The sequence below is a fragment of the Lissotriton vulgaris genome, chromosome 3_1 (genome assembly GCF_964263255.1).
Source record: "Lissotriton vulgaris chromosome 3_1, aLisVul1.2, whole genome shotgun sequence".
Taxonomy (NCBI): Eukaryota; Metazoa; Chordata; class Amphibia; order Caudata; family Salamandridae; genus Lissotriton; species Lissotriton vulgaris.
Genome location: NC_141689.1, coordinates 863,620,327 through 863,635,154, shown reverse-complemented (window position 1 = coordinate 863,635,154; position 14,828 = coordinate 863,620,327). Strand labels below are relative to the sequence as shown.

The following is a 14,828-nucleotide window of genomic DNA, read 5'->3' as shown; positions in this document are numbered from 1 at the left end:
CCATAAGTGTGGCAGGATATGCTCAGACGTGAGTCTCTTGCTCACTTTGCCACTGGATTCAAGCAAGCCGGGCTGAAGACGGCTGGAATGCCAGAAACCGGTCCTCGGAAGCTTGTTTCCGGTCCAGGGAAGACATGGCTTGGCAGTTCGGGCTGGACTGTTCCCATGAGGCACAGGGTCAGACTGATTTGCATATAGCCATGTCTGAACTGGGGTGGCAGAGTGGGCTAAAGAACGGTGATGGATTAAACCCAGATCTTTTGACTGGGTGTGAGTGTTTGATTGATTCAGATGCTTCGTCCATCACCACCCCCTTTTGTACCGAAGTTGTGTAGCGGGCGCGACGCAACTCCAGCACTGTGCCAACCCAGCCTATCTTGCACATGGTGCGTTACACCTTACTCAAAAACAAGCAGGAGCTTAGAGGGTAAAGCTAGTCATAGGTCGCCCTCCACTCAATATGCAACTAGTACAACAAAGTCCTAGACTATATAGGCACTTATAAAGTTTACCTTTGTTTGCTTCAAGCAGGCGCAATGTTTTGACGCAGCGGGGTCGAAAAGTGACTGAGTGAAATCTTGTAGATATCACTCAGGCACTTTTCCGAGGCGTTCCTGCACCAGAACGCACCTGGCGTATTCATGTAGCACAGGGCTGTACAACATGACGCATCTCCCTAGATGCGTGAACTCTGGCTTTGTTGTATCGAACATTTAAAATGCTTGTTTTGTAATGTTGACTGTAAAAGAACTTGAACGAGTTTCTTTGAATCTAACATCAAAGGCGGTGATGAAGAGTTAAGATTTGATTTACACGCTGAGGATGAGAGAAAAATGGAGAACCAGATAGGGATAGGGACCCGTGTCAGCACCGGCTTCGGCAAAACCATGCCCACCTGAACGTGCATGGGTGCGCTGTCAGTGACCTGGCCACAGAGAGCATGAAATAGATGAACTTGGATCATACATTCAAATCCGTTTCAAACAGGACACCTCAAATCCTTAAAATCTCCCTGGTCACGCCCCCTCGTTGGAATACAGACTACACGCCTGGCTCCCGGGACCGACTGCCACACGACGCAGGGGGACAATGTCCATGATGAGCCTCTCGCTGGGCTGGCGTTTCGACGTGTGACGTCAGTGCGCAGTGAACGTCACCGCGCCCGCGATCGCGTCCTGTCGGAACAGCAGCAGGAAATTGTATCAGAGGGAAGTACAAAATCTTCTTGCGTGTGTCTTGTTGCTAGTACAGGTTAGTTGTTGTAAGATTCGAGCCATTGGTAGGCTGATGAAGAACTGTTCAGCGTCACAGAAGTGAAAGAGTCGAAAAGTTCTAAGCTGAAGAGCCTTTGATTTTTTCACTTTTAAAACAAGGTTTCGTTAATGTCTTGTAACCCCATTTACAAATCATTTGCACATGTAATTTAAAATTGCTGGTTTACATGTACAGTTTCACTTTTCTCTATGAATAACAACCTTCGCTTGTAGCCGATTGAGCATTCACAAAACCTACTAAGAACTTCACTGGAAAGCTTCGACTATTATCTGTTTCCTGGAATACGTCTGATTTATTTAAAGGCGTTATTCGGACAGATTCGTATATGCGTATCCACTCGTTTTACTCTCTCACTTGAGTACATATTTACACACTTGCACAAAAAGGTAGTTCCGCATGCTTAATAGTGCGTGTATGAATGCTTTTCTGTTATTGCAATTTTATTTATTATCAGAAAGGGGAACATATTTTTGCCCATGGATACGCCTGTTTCCCTTCACCCCACCGATTTCGTGGTGTTCCACTCCCATTGTCATCTTAAAAACAAATGTACTCCCACGCTAGACTGAGGGCCAGATGTATTAAGAATCGATTCACAAAAAGGCATCACAAATTGTACATTAACTTTTTGTGAACTGAATCTGTTTTTGCACACCGCCAACGGTACTTCTGGCCTTATTGCAACCCACTCACTCTGGGAATTTTGCGAACGGACCTATCTCATGAATATTAATGAGATAGGTCACCAATCGCTAGGGTGGGCAGGCCACCATGTCTTTGATCGTCTGTAAATTAAGTAAACATTTTTTTAAATGCTGCCTATTTTCCTTGAAGGAAATGGAGCTTCACTTAGAAAATAAACTTTATAACATTCACAATGTGAATGAGTTACCACCTCCTTTGAGGTATCTATAGCTTTTAAATAGTGTGTGACTGTAAAAGCAGTCCTAAACAATTGATACATCTGATATCAAATCATATTTTGGAAGGATCGTCCTAAATACGCCCCATCTGCATCCAAATTGCGATACGGTGTCCATATCTTGACCCACGCGTTTACCAGGTCGCAAAATGGGTTTAGTGAGTAAAAGTCATTTTGAAGTCACAAACTGTCTAATTTTGTGAATCCCAGAATTCGTGATTGCAAAATGGGTTAGTAGATCTGACTCTGAAATGCCTGACTGTTTTCAAGTTGGGAATGGGTCATGGAGATGTTTGGGTACGATTAATCTCACAACTTTAATGATTTTCCATGACTTTATATTGCCTTCCTGCTCTGGAACATCCACTGCCTGCCCTTGAGTGAAAATGTACTCATGCTGTAAATCCGTTCATAAGTGTACCTGCCCCCGTAAATCAAACCATTTTCTTGTTGAAGTTGAAATTACATGTGCAAATGTCTTCATAAATCCAGTCCTGTGAATTAAAAAAAATAACTCTGCACCCAAGCAATTGGGCAAATCTATACGGTGGCAGATACTTCATGTGCAATCACATGCATTAGAACAATGTGCTAAATGCCATAAATTGTTTTATGTACCAAAGAAATAAAATAAATGAATTATGCAACTTTTGTAGCATAAAGCCATACTCCCCCAAATCATTGATTAATGCCTAATAATCCTGTTGATGGATGAACAAAATATAGTTACAGTTATCCAGGAATAAGACTTACGGTAGAGTACTGGATAATTCAATAATTTCATGTGTAGTTTGAACATTATGCCTTAAAATATGCATTTTAGCTCCACTATCAAGTTATTTCAAGGGGAGACACACCCTACAGCAATTATAATTGTTCACCTTCCTACTGGCCAACCATGCCATTCAGCTTGGACACAGATGAAGAAAAGTGCACATCCTTTAATTTAATTTATACACACAGAGAAAGTGGTTGAGAGGGAACGTTGATTACTCCACTCTATTCATGTAATATGTATCATTATCTGGTTGCTTCTTAAGAGGTGCTTTTCAAAATGATTTGATCTGGTCAAAAATAAATAGTCTTACACTTCAAACTCCTGGATAGGCATGCATTTAACCTCATCTTTACTCTGGACATCCTTTGTACAGTTCATTCTATTTCATCTTGACTGAGCAGAAGTATTTACCCAATATGCCTATCTCCCATGTTTTCAGTTGTGTAAACGTTATTATCATTGCATCCATTGATTACGCTTTGTTTATATCCAGTGTTAGTACATTATGTAAATTCGTCTTTCTTACCTATTTTGCCTATAAATCCATTATGTGGCAACAGCCTCAGTTATATGGCTGGTTTATAGATTCCTAGATTGCTTCTCATTTCGTAAATCTAAATACTTTGTGGTGAATATAGATTATCCTGGATTTGCAAAAATGTATTTTTTGTGTTTACAGGTGTATGCATGGGTGTCTGTGTAGTTCACTGAACTAAATCATCCAAAGATCACCTGAATATTATTGGATTGTATACCATCTCCCTTTCCTCTGTAGCCTTAACCCCTTCGATGCTCATGACAGAACGGTTCTGTCATGAGCATCGGTTGAGCTGTGCTCATGACGGAACCGTTCCGTCATGACCACACCCATTTTAGAGGATCCCGCACTGGAGGAAAATCTCCGTAGCAGCGATGAGGTTAAAAGAGTTGTCAGGATGCCTCTTGAAACAAGATTTTCTCCTTGAACCCATCCATTTTCGGATGTATGCTAATGCTACAATAGTATTGTGTTAATTTCCTCCAATTATTTTATGATTCTAACAGTTTGAAGCTCAAGATCAATAAGACCACATTAATAACGCTCTGGAGTTTGAGACAGGATAGGAGTAAACATATGATATCTGGGCGCAGAAGTCTTGAAAACTGGCAATTAATACTGGTAATGGTAAGGTAATATATTTATTTGTACACGATTAATTAAAATCTTTACAAAAATATAAAACACAGATAAAAACATTTAAACCACTAAGTAGTTAAGATTAAAAAGATCAAAGTTCACAATGGTCAGATCAAGGTTGTCCTCGGGTACTAATAAGAGAGCTTCAATTGGTATCAAGTCTTTTTCTTGTTAAGTCAAAGAACTTCACGACCTGGCAGTTGAATTTTGTGTCACTAGAGTTGAAGCATAGTCTGACTGCCTGCCGGCAGGTCCGAACTGCATATTACTTGAAGGATGGAAGCAATAAGTTGCACCTCAAGTCCCTCAGTTTAGGGCATACACATAGCAATTAATACTGTTACCTCTGAGTGACCTGCATTGTTCAAACAGTAAAGCATGTGTGATTATCTGTACTCATGAAGAGCAGACTTTGCTTTAAGGCTGAGGAGTGCTGTACTAGAGAGGGGGAATGAATATACAAGTGAGAGTGAAGCCAATACAGAGAGCTTCCTCTGTGGCTGCTTGTTTAGGCTTCCTGATACTTATGTGGCATGCAGCTGGCCTAAATACTAGTGTATGGGATGCTAAACCTAATGGTAGACATTCACCCCCAGTCGGAGGTGAGGGGGAGGTAGCTTGTCAGATCTGTGACAGGATAGCTTTCAAAATCCTCGGTGTACAGCAGAACACTTGTTATCTTGTTTTTTCTTTTACTTCTTGTGTGCAACCCTGACGATGTCACAATGCAATCTTGCTCCAAGATCTTGATCATACTTACCAGTTAAGGTGGCTTGTTAGTGTTTACAGCTTTGAGTGTTACACAACAATCCGTGAAGACTATGGAGTCAGTCGGGGAGAGCTATTGGTGTTTTTTTAGAATAGGGGTTATCGAATCATGCTTTCTTGGCACTATTGATGTCGGCTCATGGAGATGACCTTTCAGGGAAATCTGTGGTGAACATCAGCTAGCCAGGATTAATCCTTGGGATTCCCTATGCAAGCTGAAGATGACAAGATGGATCTTTATGGTATCTTGCAGATTGTAGAGATGCTTTCGGTCCTTGAGCAGTTCTTCTGGATGAGTAGCTATCTGTTGCCCAGGTCAACACTTAACAATGCAAGCAAAGTAGCAATTTGTAAATTACTAAAGTTTAATGCAATGATTATGAGACAACTTAGGGAGCAGGCCTTGAAAAATCATAAAAATGTTACCCGATATGAAGGAATAGCGACTTGAACAATCTACTCACTGTAACTGTATTGCTCTTGACCCATAAACAGGTCTCAAATTGTGTGATCCTAGACAAATATTTTATTTCATAGTCGCTTTTTTCTTTATTATTACATATGAGAACACCTTAAAAAATGTGAGCTCAGCATGTCTGAGGTACAAAAACATGTTTGATTTAATAGACTAAGGGCCCCATTAGGATGGCGGGCGGATCGCCGGAATGACTTCCCGCCATATTATTATGGCTTGGGGGTCCGCGGCGGACGGAAAGACCGTCCGCCGCTTTTCCTCCCCGGTCACCTTGCGACTGGGCGGAAAAGGGTTCTATATGGTGGCGCTGACTATCAGACACCGACAGCCATATTACAATGAGCATTTTCCAATGCCTTTCGCCACGGAAAGGCATGCAGAGTCTGCTTTAAGGGCCCTTTGCGGGCCCCCAGGGACTCTGGGAGGTTGTGGGTGCACATGGGGTACCTATGGTACCCTCCAGCATTTCAAAGAACAACGTGGCAGGCACTGCGCGGTGTCTCTCACGTTATGCTTTGAAATGCTCAACATGCATTTTTACCATTGCGGCGGGCGGTGCTTTTAGCACCGCCCGCCACAATGTTAAAAATACAGGATGTGCCCGCCACTGTGGCGGGCGCAACCTAATTTCCCCCACGGGATCCACGCCCTTATGGCGGGCGGTCCCTTTCTACGATGGGATGGCGGGGAAAGTCCGCCCGCTATCCTAATTGGGGCCTAAATGTTTAGCTCCATGTATAACAAGAACCTAGACCACATATATAGTACACATGACCCCAGGACCTGCGCGGTTTGGATGACCTAAACTGAGGGTTTGGTGTCCCAACCGCTTTCGGACACCCCCACAGAATAAGTCAGCCGTTAGACCAGCTAGCTCTACAGAGGCACTACCACCCCCCTGTATGTTACAGTGGTGTAGGTAGTTTCTGGCAACCACTGAACATGACAACCCTGATTCCTCAGAGATCGTGGAAAACAGTACAGTACGTTACGCTCAGACACTCGTGCTTGCTTACTCTCAGAAAATACTCGGGTTGGAGATTAGGACGTTTCAATAAGTATTTATTGGTCCAGCGACAATCTGGTTTAAAACATATGTGCTCTGACAATCAGGAGACAGAAGCATACGAAAGAGATTACTAGGACCAATATAATCATTGTAGATACATTTCTAAAATAGTGCTGATAAGATGAACATAAGCAGTTCAGATAAAAACAGTAGCACTTGCATATTCCTAAAATGTGCGCCCTAAGTAATTTGCCTAAATGTACCTAGCATAGATCTGAATGTGTGTAGCATGTATATTCATTTAGCTATGTGTATCTGTAGCTAAGAACCCCCTAGGGAAGAACCAGGGATTTCACCCTGGAAGGGATGTCAGACCGCTGCATGTCGAAGATTCAGCAAGCAAGGCTCCTTGTCAGCTTGGAAGGAATTATCCTCTAATTTGTAGGGGGGAGTGAGGGTCTTTTATACTAAAGTGGTAACTCCACATTTTTTTCTAGAATGGATATGTTTTTAAAACAATCATGGATGTTTTGAAAACAATCATCAGTGCTTTTCTAAAGAAGTGCGATCATGCACAACTGGCTGTTGGCCAAGGATGAAAAAAGTGGTGACCCTTATGCAGAATAATTCTTCCGTGCCTGGGGCCATGTTCATGTACGTCAGGTAGAGAAGATTGGTGTCGAAGAGACAGGAGCAATCTACTAGGTAAAAGTTCACCTTTTTAGAATTGTTATTGTTGTGTGTATTGGACAAATATATGTAATATGGGTATTGTCAGGGCTTGTTACAAGGTTGCTGCGGCCCCGGGGCAGGACATGGAACATCGTCCACGTCGACGGCAGTGTTGGCAGACTTTCCACCTGTCTCCAGCGATGCGTCCCGGGTGCTGCTGGCCAGCCTTAAATCTGGCTCGCCACTTGACACCTGCCCTGCCAAATTTTTGGCTGGGATGGCGGCGGTGGTGAACCCTCTGGTGAACCCGATCCTCAATGCCTCCCTGAGGGAGGGGAGTGTCCCACGCACCTGGAAAAGGGCGATGGTGATCCCCCTCCTGAAAAAGCCCGGCCTTGATGCCGAGGTTTTGGCCAATTACAGGCCAATTTCACTTCTCCCGGCTTTAGCTAAGATCACTGAGAAACATGTCCATGGCGTCTTGTCGAGCTTCTTAGAATCCAACAATCTGCTCCATCCATCCCAATCCGGTTTTCGTCCTAATTTTAGCACGGAAACGGCGTTGGTGGAGGTCTCAGAGATCATCAGGGAGACCTTGGATGTGGGTGGCAAGGCCATGTTAGTCATGTTGGACCTGTCGGCGGCCTTTGACACCGTCCCCCATGAGGCGCTCCTCGCCAGGCTCTATGACATCGGCCTAAGGGGGACGGTGCTCAAATGGTTTACATCTTTTTTGGATGGCCGCCGCCAGACGATCTGGGTTTCCCAGAGCTCCGCCGAGATGCCGCCATTGGGAGTCGGGGTTCCACAGGGTTCTGTGTTGAGCCCGTCGTTGTTTAACATCTTTATGTCCCCTCTGGCGGCTGCGGTGGAGGCTTACGGAGCCCAGATCGTGTCCTACGCCGACGACACGCAACTCCTCTTCACATGTGGTAAAGATCAGCCATTTGATGGGGAGAGAATTCGGGATTGCCTGGGAATGGTTTTTGGATGGTTCCAGCGGAACAGTCTGAAGGCCAACTCCAGTAAGACGGAGGTTTTATTCTTCGGCTGTGCCACCGACCCCGAGTGGCGGCAAAGGTGGCCGGCCGCCATGTGTCCCCCGGCACAATCCTCTTTGGTGGCCAGGAACCTTGGTGTTAAGCTGGATAACAAGCTCTCATTGAGAGCGCACGTTCTTGGCCTGTCCGGCACCTGTTTCGGCATCCTGAAGATGCTCCGCAAGTTCCTTCCTTTATTATCTGCGGAGCACAGGCGGATTACGGTGCAGGCGCTTATTGGATCAAGGCTAGACTATGCCAATGCCCTCTTCCTGGGCCTCCCGGATTACTTGGTCCAACGCTTGCAGGTGGCACAAAACTCTGCAGCCCGTGCGATCTTTGGTCTGCATAGGCGAGCACGAGCTTCTGGGCTGCTGCAGACGCTCCACTGGTTGCCTATCCGGAAGCGGATTATGTTTAAATCCCTGGCGCTGATGCACAAAGCATTGTTTGGCTCAGGTGCGGGATATCTGCAGAAGAGACTGGCTTTCTATCGCCCTGCCCGCTCACTGCGATCTGAATCCCTCTTCACTGCTGTGGTTCCACGTGTGAGGAAGGCCCGCATCGGGGGGCGTTCTTTCAGCCTCAAGGCCCCCCAGCTGTGGAATTCGCTTCCGTTGGCACTACGCAGTACCCCCAATCTGCTTCAATTCAGGAAAAATCTGAAGACCTGGCTTTTTAATCTTTCTGTTTAGGTGGGTTTCTCTTTCTTTTGAGTCTGCTTTTTCTTGTTATGTTGTTCTACACTTGAGCCGCCTGTGGAAAGCGCTGGGACACTCTTTTAGAGTAGCCGAGCGCTATACAAACGCAATTTAACATAACATAACAAGACTCCTTGACCGCACAGGAGCAGAACGGCGCTAGGTACCGACGCCCTCTTAAGACGTCTCTGCTAGGTTGAGTAATCCTTCACAGGTTAGTACCAAGGGGGGAAGGGGATTGGGACAGAGAAGAGACAGCCCGGTCTTTTTTTTGGCTCGTTCCTGTCTCATCGTCTTCTTTCTTCTTAAGAGACTGTATTACAAATACATTTCTGAATAACACTTCTACTTAGCACTCACTGTACAGGTATGCATTTATTAGATAACTTATCTCACCAGAAACTTCTTAGGAGCTTGCTTCTCTTCTAGCTTCTCATGTGTTTTTACTATGTTCTTTTGTGAGAAGTTTATCAATTATTTATTTTCTCTTATAGGACGCCCTGGACTCTTTTATGCTGTTCTCAATATAAGGAAACACAAGGTAAGTTTTACATCTTTATATACTGATGCCTTAATCCTTGTCTACTCTGTAATCCTCAACACTTACTTTAGTTAGTGCCTATGTATCTGTACTTAATCTTCTAAATGTATTCTGTGTATTGCTTTCTTATCAACAACAACTGGTTCTCAAGGTAAAACTGATACTCAGTTGGTTTTTAAAGTAACTTCTTTTTTCTTAGTTTTAGAGTCTGTGGTTTTATGTTGCATGATAAGACCCACACACACAATGCCAGGACTCAATTAATTTGATAGCCCGATACTCACTTTTGAGTCAAAATAATTTCTTTCCTAACTGCGATTCGCTAGTCTAAATGGTAACGTAGATTTCACACACAACCACACTCTCATTTATACAGCATAAGACTGAGTACGCTACTCTTTACCTTTATGAGGAATGCTCTGGGATTCACTAGACCGGGAAGGAAGCGTCTCAGAGTGAAATGCTACTCCCTAACAATAACGAGGTTTCCACTATGGTTCACTGACTGGAATGAAGCGACTCCAGAGAGAGACGCTACTTCAAAAGCATATGAGTTTGTCTCATTCGATATCCGACTGGGTTTTCTGAGGACCGACGTTGAAGAACCCGATGCCTGCGACCACCCCCTGACTTATCTTATTCACGACGCAGTGCAGATAACCTCCATACACGGGAAAACCCTCGGTGAAGTGCGCCATGGAACGTTGGCGCGCGCTTCACCTGAGTTCAATTGTTGAGGGAAACTAGATTGCTAAACAGCAGGCATGCTGGCGGCCATCTTGGATGTCCAGCATGCCAGCATACTCACGAGCCTAAGGCAGAGCAAGCCTTAAAGGTGGAATGGTGGGTTAGAGGAGCAGAAGTATGCGCCAAAACAGGGTCACACGGAGGAAACCTCCAGTGAACCCTGACAGTACCCCCTCCCAACGGGTTTCCTCCTGTTGTGGCTTGGTTGGGAACTTAGCATGGCAGGATTTAATCAATCGGGGAGCATGAACATTAGAGCTGTGTTCCCTGGAATTTTCATCAGGTTCATAACCCTTCCAATCAGTAAGGTAAAAGATCATTGTGAACCAGTTTCAAATCTAAGATTCTCCTGATTTCGTGTTCAATCTCACCATTAAGATCCAGGGGTGTAGGAGCATTTGTGTGTTGTTACCCCCGGTGGACTTTTTTGAGAACGGAGATGTGGAAGACTGGATGAAATTTGGCAGTGCGGGGGAGGGTTAACCGGTATGTTACTGGATTAATGATCTTTTCTACAGGATAAGGTCCAATAAAACATGGTTGGAACTTACGGGTACCTTTCAACCTTAGATTTTTGGTGCAGAGCCAAACGTGAGCTTCAGTTTGGAGAGCAGGTTCTTTCTTTCTCTTCCAATCGGCAAACTGTTTGTAACAATGTTTGGCCAAACTCAAATTCTGGGTGGCAGCCTGATGAATTCTAGCTTTGTGTTTGGTCTGGTCATGTACTGCTGAAACTTCTATATCTCCAAACTCAACCTGGGAATTCGGATGGCTGCCTGAATTTATAAAAAAGGGGGAGTAGTTGTGGACACATTTTTGGCGTTGTTATGGGCCTACTCTGCAGTCCATAAGTAATCGGGCCAGTAACCTTCCTCATCCAATAAGTAGAGGCGAAGATATTGTTCTAACTCCTGATTAGCCCTCTCAGTTTTGCCATCAGTTTCTGGGTTGAAACTAGTAGAATATCGGTGGTCAACACTTAGGCTCTTTGTATAGACCTTCCAAAAACGAGATAAAAACTGAGAACCCCTATCTGTGATCAAAACCTTAGGAATTCCGTGGAGACGAATTATATTGTGATTGAAAAGTTGTGAAAGTTGTTTTGCCATGGGGGTGCCTTTAAAGGGGACAAAATGTGTCATTTTACTAAAGGTGTCCACACAGACTAGGATCGTATCAAACCCATGATAGGAGGGTAGGTCCACAATTAGGTCTAGAGAAACTGTGTGCCAAGGGTATAGAAGATTGGGTAGAGGTTGTAGGAGACCTTTAGGAGCTTGTCTGTCTGATTTCCCCATGCACAAATCTCACATCCCAAGACATACTGGCGAATGTCCTGACACAAGTGCGGCCACCAAAATCAATGTTTGATCAAGTCTTCCGTTTTCAATACACCTTTGTGGCCTGCCAGTAGATGATTGTGACATTCCTGCATAGCTTGTAGGTGGTGGTCTTTTTATTCATTCATTTATTTTCAAATTTATCAAAACCTTTATTTGACAAATTTAGTATAATCAAAATACATTTGCATTCAATCAGAGAATCAGAGTGACGTATACAATGGAATTTTAGCCAAACATCATAAATGTAATGACACTACCAGCATACAAAAAATAGAAGTCCGTAAGGCTCTGCTTTAATACCACAACCAACGTATGTACTGAAGGGGGAAGGGGCAACATAATAAGGATGAGGGATGGCACAGTAAGCAGGGGAAGCAGGGGAATAGAGGGAGGTAGTTACTGACCAGCACCGGTGGCTGCCGCAGGCGGGGAGCGCGGGGGAGGCTGCACGGCTCGAAGGAAGTCGGGAACGAAGATATGTCACTAAGGGGCCCCATATGTCAATTGGGCAAGATCTCGCAGGGAGTAAGTCCCAGAATTCAGAAAGCAAGGTCTGACGTCTTGAGGCGTCTTCGAGCCAGTGAGCGAATTGGGGTCCAGTCTGCGCCCCCAGCACAGGGCCACCCTACGCTTGGCCAGAACGAGCAGCACTGCAATCTGTTGGCGAGAAGCATCCGGGCAGAATTTAACAAAGCCTAGTAGACACAACCGTGTATCGGGCTGTACCGACGCAGAGGTCATCTCGGAGATGGCGGCGCATACCGCCTGCCGGAAATCAGACACCTTAGGGCACAGCCACGCTAGAGGTGCAGAATCTGCAGCAGGGGCGGCGCACCGCCTGAAATTATCGTTGTGTATGAGTCAAGTTTGTGAAGCTGAGTAGGAGTACGGTATAGTCTGTGCAGATATTTGAAATGGATAAGACGAAGCCTGTAATTGGGTGACAGTTTCTTACTCTGATTACAACAGTAAAGCCAGTCAGCCTAAGCGATATCCATGCCCAAGCCCTCACCCCAAGCCATGTGCGTTCGATCTGTGGAGATGGAAGTGGACGATAACGTGAGGGCGTATAATTTAGTGACTATTTAATGAGGGGCCTGTGATGTATAGCTGAAATCCAGAGCAGGCATTGTAGGCGGGGGCTGGGGAAACGTAGGGTGCAACTTCCTACATATAACACGCAATTGATAAAATAAGATAGTGTCCAGCGGGCCAGAGGAGGTGGGAAGGGAATAGAACGAGCCACCAGGGTAGAGATCTGCCAATGTTGACAGGCCCAAGGGCGAGACATGTTTGGACATACCAGATGGTTGGAAAGGGGGAAAAGCAAGATGCCGCACTATCGGCATGGTGTCAGCCGATAGCAACGGGGCATTGGAGAGTTGGCGCAGTCAGGACCAGGCCCACCTCTGCCCGCGGGCGACTCACCGGGGCAAAGAGGGTAGTAGTCAGCGGCCAGGGAGATGTAATGTCAGTCTACACAGCTACATGGGGTTGGTAAGGCGAAGGGTGGATCTAAAAGTGCAGAAAGCTGGCCTGGGCACTTAAGGCATAAAGCTTAAAATTAGGAACGCCCATACCTCCTACCGACATGGGGAGAGTAAGGATGTCGTACGCAACCCTGGGCTGCTTACCAGTCCAAACTAGAGAGATGATAAAGGAACTAATTTTACGAAAGAAATGAGCAGTGAGGACAATGGGGATGTTTAGAAAGAGGTAAAGGAATTTTCGCAGAACCACCATCTTAGCAATGGCTAAACGGCTGGGAATGGAGGGAGCCAGCCGACTCCAATGTGGGATCTTAGACTCTAGCCAATCGACCGCACACCCAAAGCTAGACCTCCAGAGGTCATCCAAGTCCCTACTCAACCAGATACCTAAGTAGCAGGTGGGGTCAGAGGCCCAGACAAAGGGAAAATCCAGCATAAATGGTTTGGTGGCATCCGTGAGGGGGAACAACACAGACTTGCTCCAGTTCATTTGTTTGCCCGACAAACCACCGAAGCATATTATCTCACGCACCAGAGGGCTGAGATTGTCTTGGGGGTGGTGAAAGTACAGTGTACCATCGTCAGCATACATAGAGACCAGGAGGGATCGGGCCGCGAAACCTATACCCCTCTGAGTATGATGCTGCCGGAGTCTGGCCACCAGGGGCTCCATTGCAATGGCGAAGAGCGTGGGCGATAAAGGGCACCCCTGCCGAGTACCGCGTTCAATCAAGATGGGATCCGATATCTGACCATTGATTCGAAGACGAACCGAGGGGCGAGTATAGAGAAGGGATATCTTTCGTATGAAAATATTGCTAAAACCAAAGCGCAGTAGAAGAAAAAATAAAAAGGGCCATTCAAGCTTGTCGAATGCCTTCTTGGCATCCAGAAGAGCGGCCACAGCAGGAAGGCTGGGGTTGATTTGATAAAGAACTGAAAAAATAGTCCTGAGATTATGTGAGGTGGCACGACCAGGGATGAAGCCTGACTGGTCAGGGATAGCAATGAGGGGCATGAGGAGCAGAAGGCGGGAGGCCACCAACTTAGCAAAGATTTTATTATCTATATTATTGAGGGAGAGGGGGCAATATGAATCGCGACAGTCAGCTGGTTTGTCGGGCTTGAGTAGTAGCGTTATCATCGCCTCACAGAGGGACGGAGGAAAGAGGCCATTGTCGAAAGACTTGTTGTACATGGCAGCCAGGTGTGGTTCCAAGAGCGATGCAATCGTTTTATAAAAATAGGCTGTAAGACCATCTAAACCGGGGGCCTTATTACTAGTAAGCAATTTATAGCAGCCAGTATATCCTCAGTGAAGGGCTCATCTAAGAATTTCCGATGATAGTCCTCCAGCCATACCAACGCGATGGTATCAAAGTATTGTTCGAAGGCCTCACGCAAGGGGGGGGAGCCGGCGGTGTAAAGTTGTGAATAATAGTCTATTAAATGAATCTTGATTTCCTCAGGAGAGGTGGTTCTGGTGGGGCCACCATCGCGAAGAGCAGTGACGTACGACGCAGCGCGGGGCAAAGGTGATTCGCCAAAGTCTTTCCAGGCCGATCGCCTTCTCCGAAATGGCGTGCTCGAGCTTCTCTGCCCAAGAAGGCGAGCTCTCTATCAGCCTCTTCAGTAAATGCAGTGTGCTTTTGTCTTAAGAGCGCAAGAGTCTCGGGCCTGGGGTGGGCTGCCTGTGCGGCATCCAGAGCCCTAATTTCGGTTACTGTTTTGAAACCTTCCCATAGGACAGAAGCAGAATCTACCGAGCCCACATTTGAATCAAAATAGTTGATGATCGCTGTTTGGATCTCGTCACAGAAGACTGTATCACGAAGAGCATTCAGAGGGAGCCGCCATGTGGATACCCACTGAGGGGAGTGAGGGAGACGG

General features: G+C 45.7%; 1 protein-coding gene across 3 annotated transcripts in view; it reads left to right on the top strand.

Moving 5' to 3' along the window:
• The first annotated feature begins 1,082 nt into the window (after positions 1 to 1,082).
• ERCC6L2 (ERCC excision repair 6 like 2) overlaps positions 1,083 to 14,828 on the top strand; it is a 1,198,109-nt gene continuing 1,184,363 nt past the window's right edge. The window contains exons 1-2 of one of the 3 annotated variants that reach the window (XM_086961180.1): positions 1,180 to 1,251; positions 9,312 to 9,358. The gene's annotated coding sequence lies outside the window, so the exon portion shown is untranslated. Of the gene's footprint in view, positions 1,252 to 9,311; positions 9,359 to 14,828 lie in introns of all 3 variants that reach the window. The other 2 variants (XM_086961179.1, XM_086961178.1) reach the window with 2 other exon arrangements.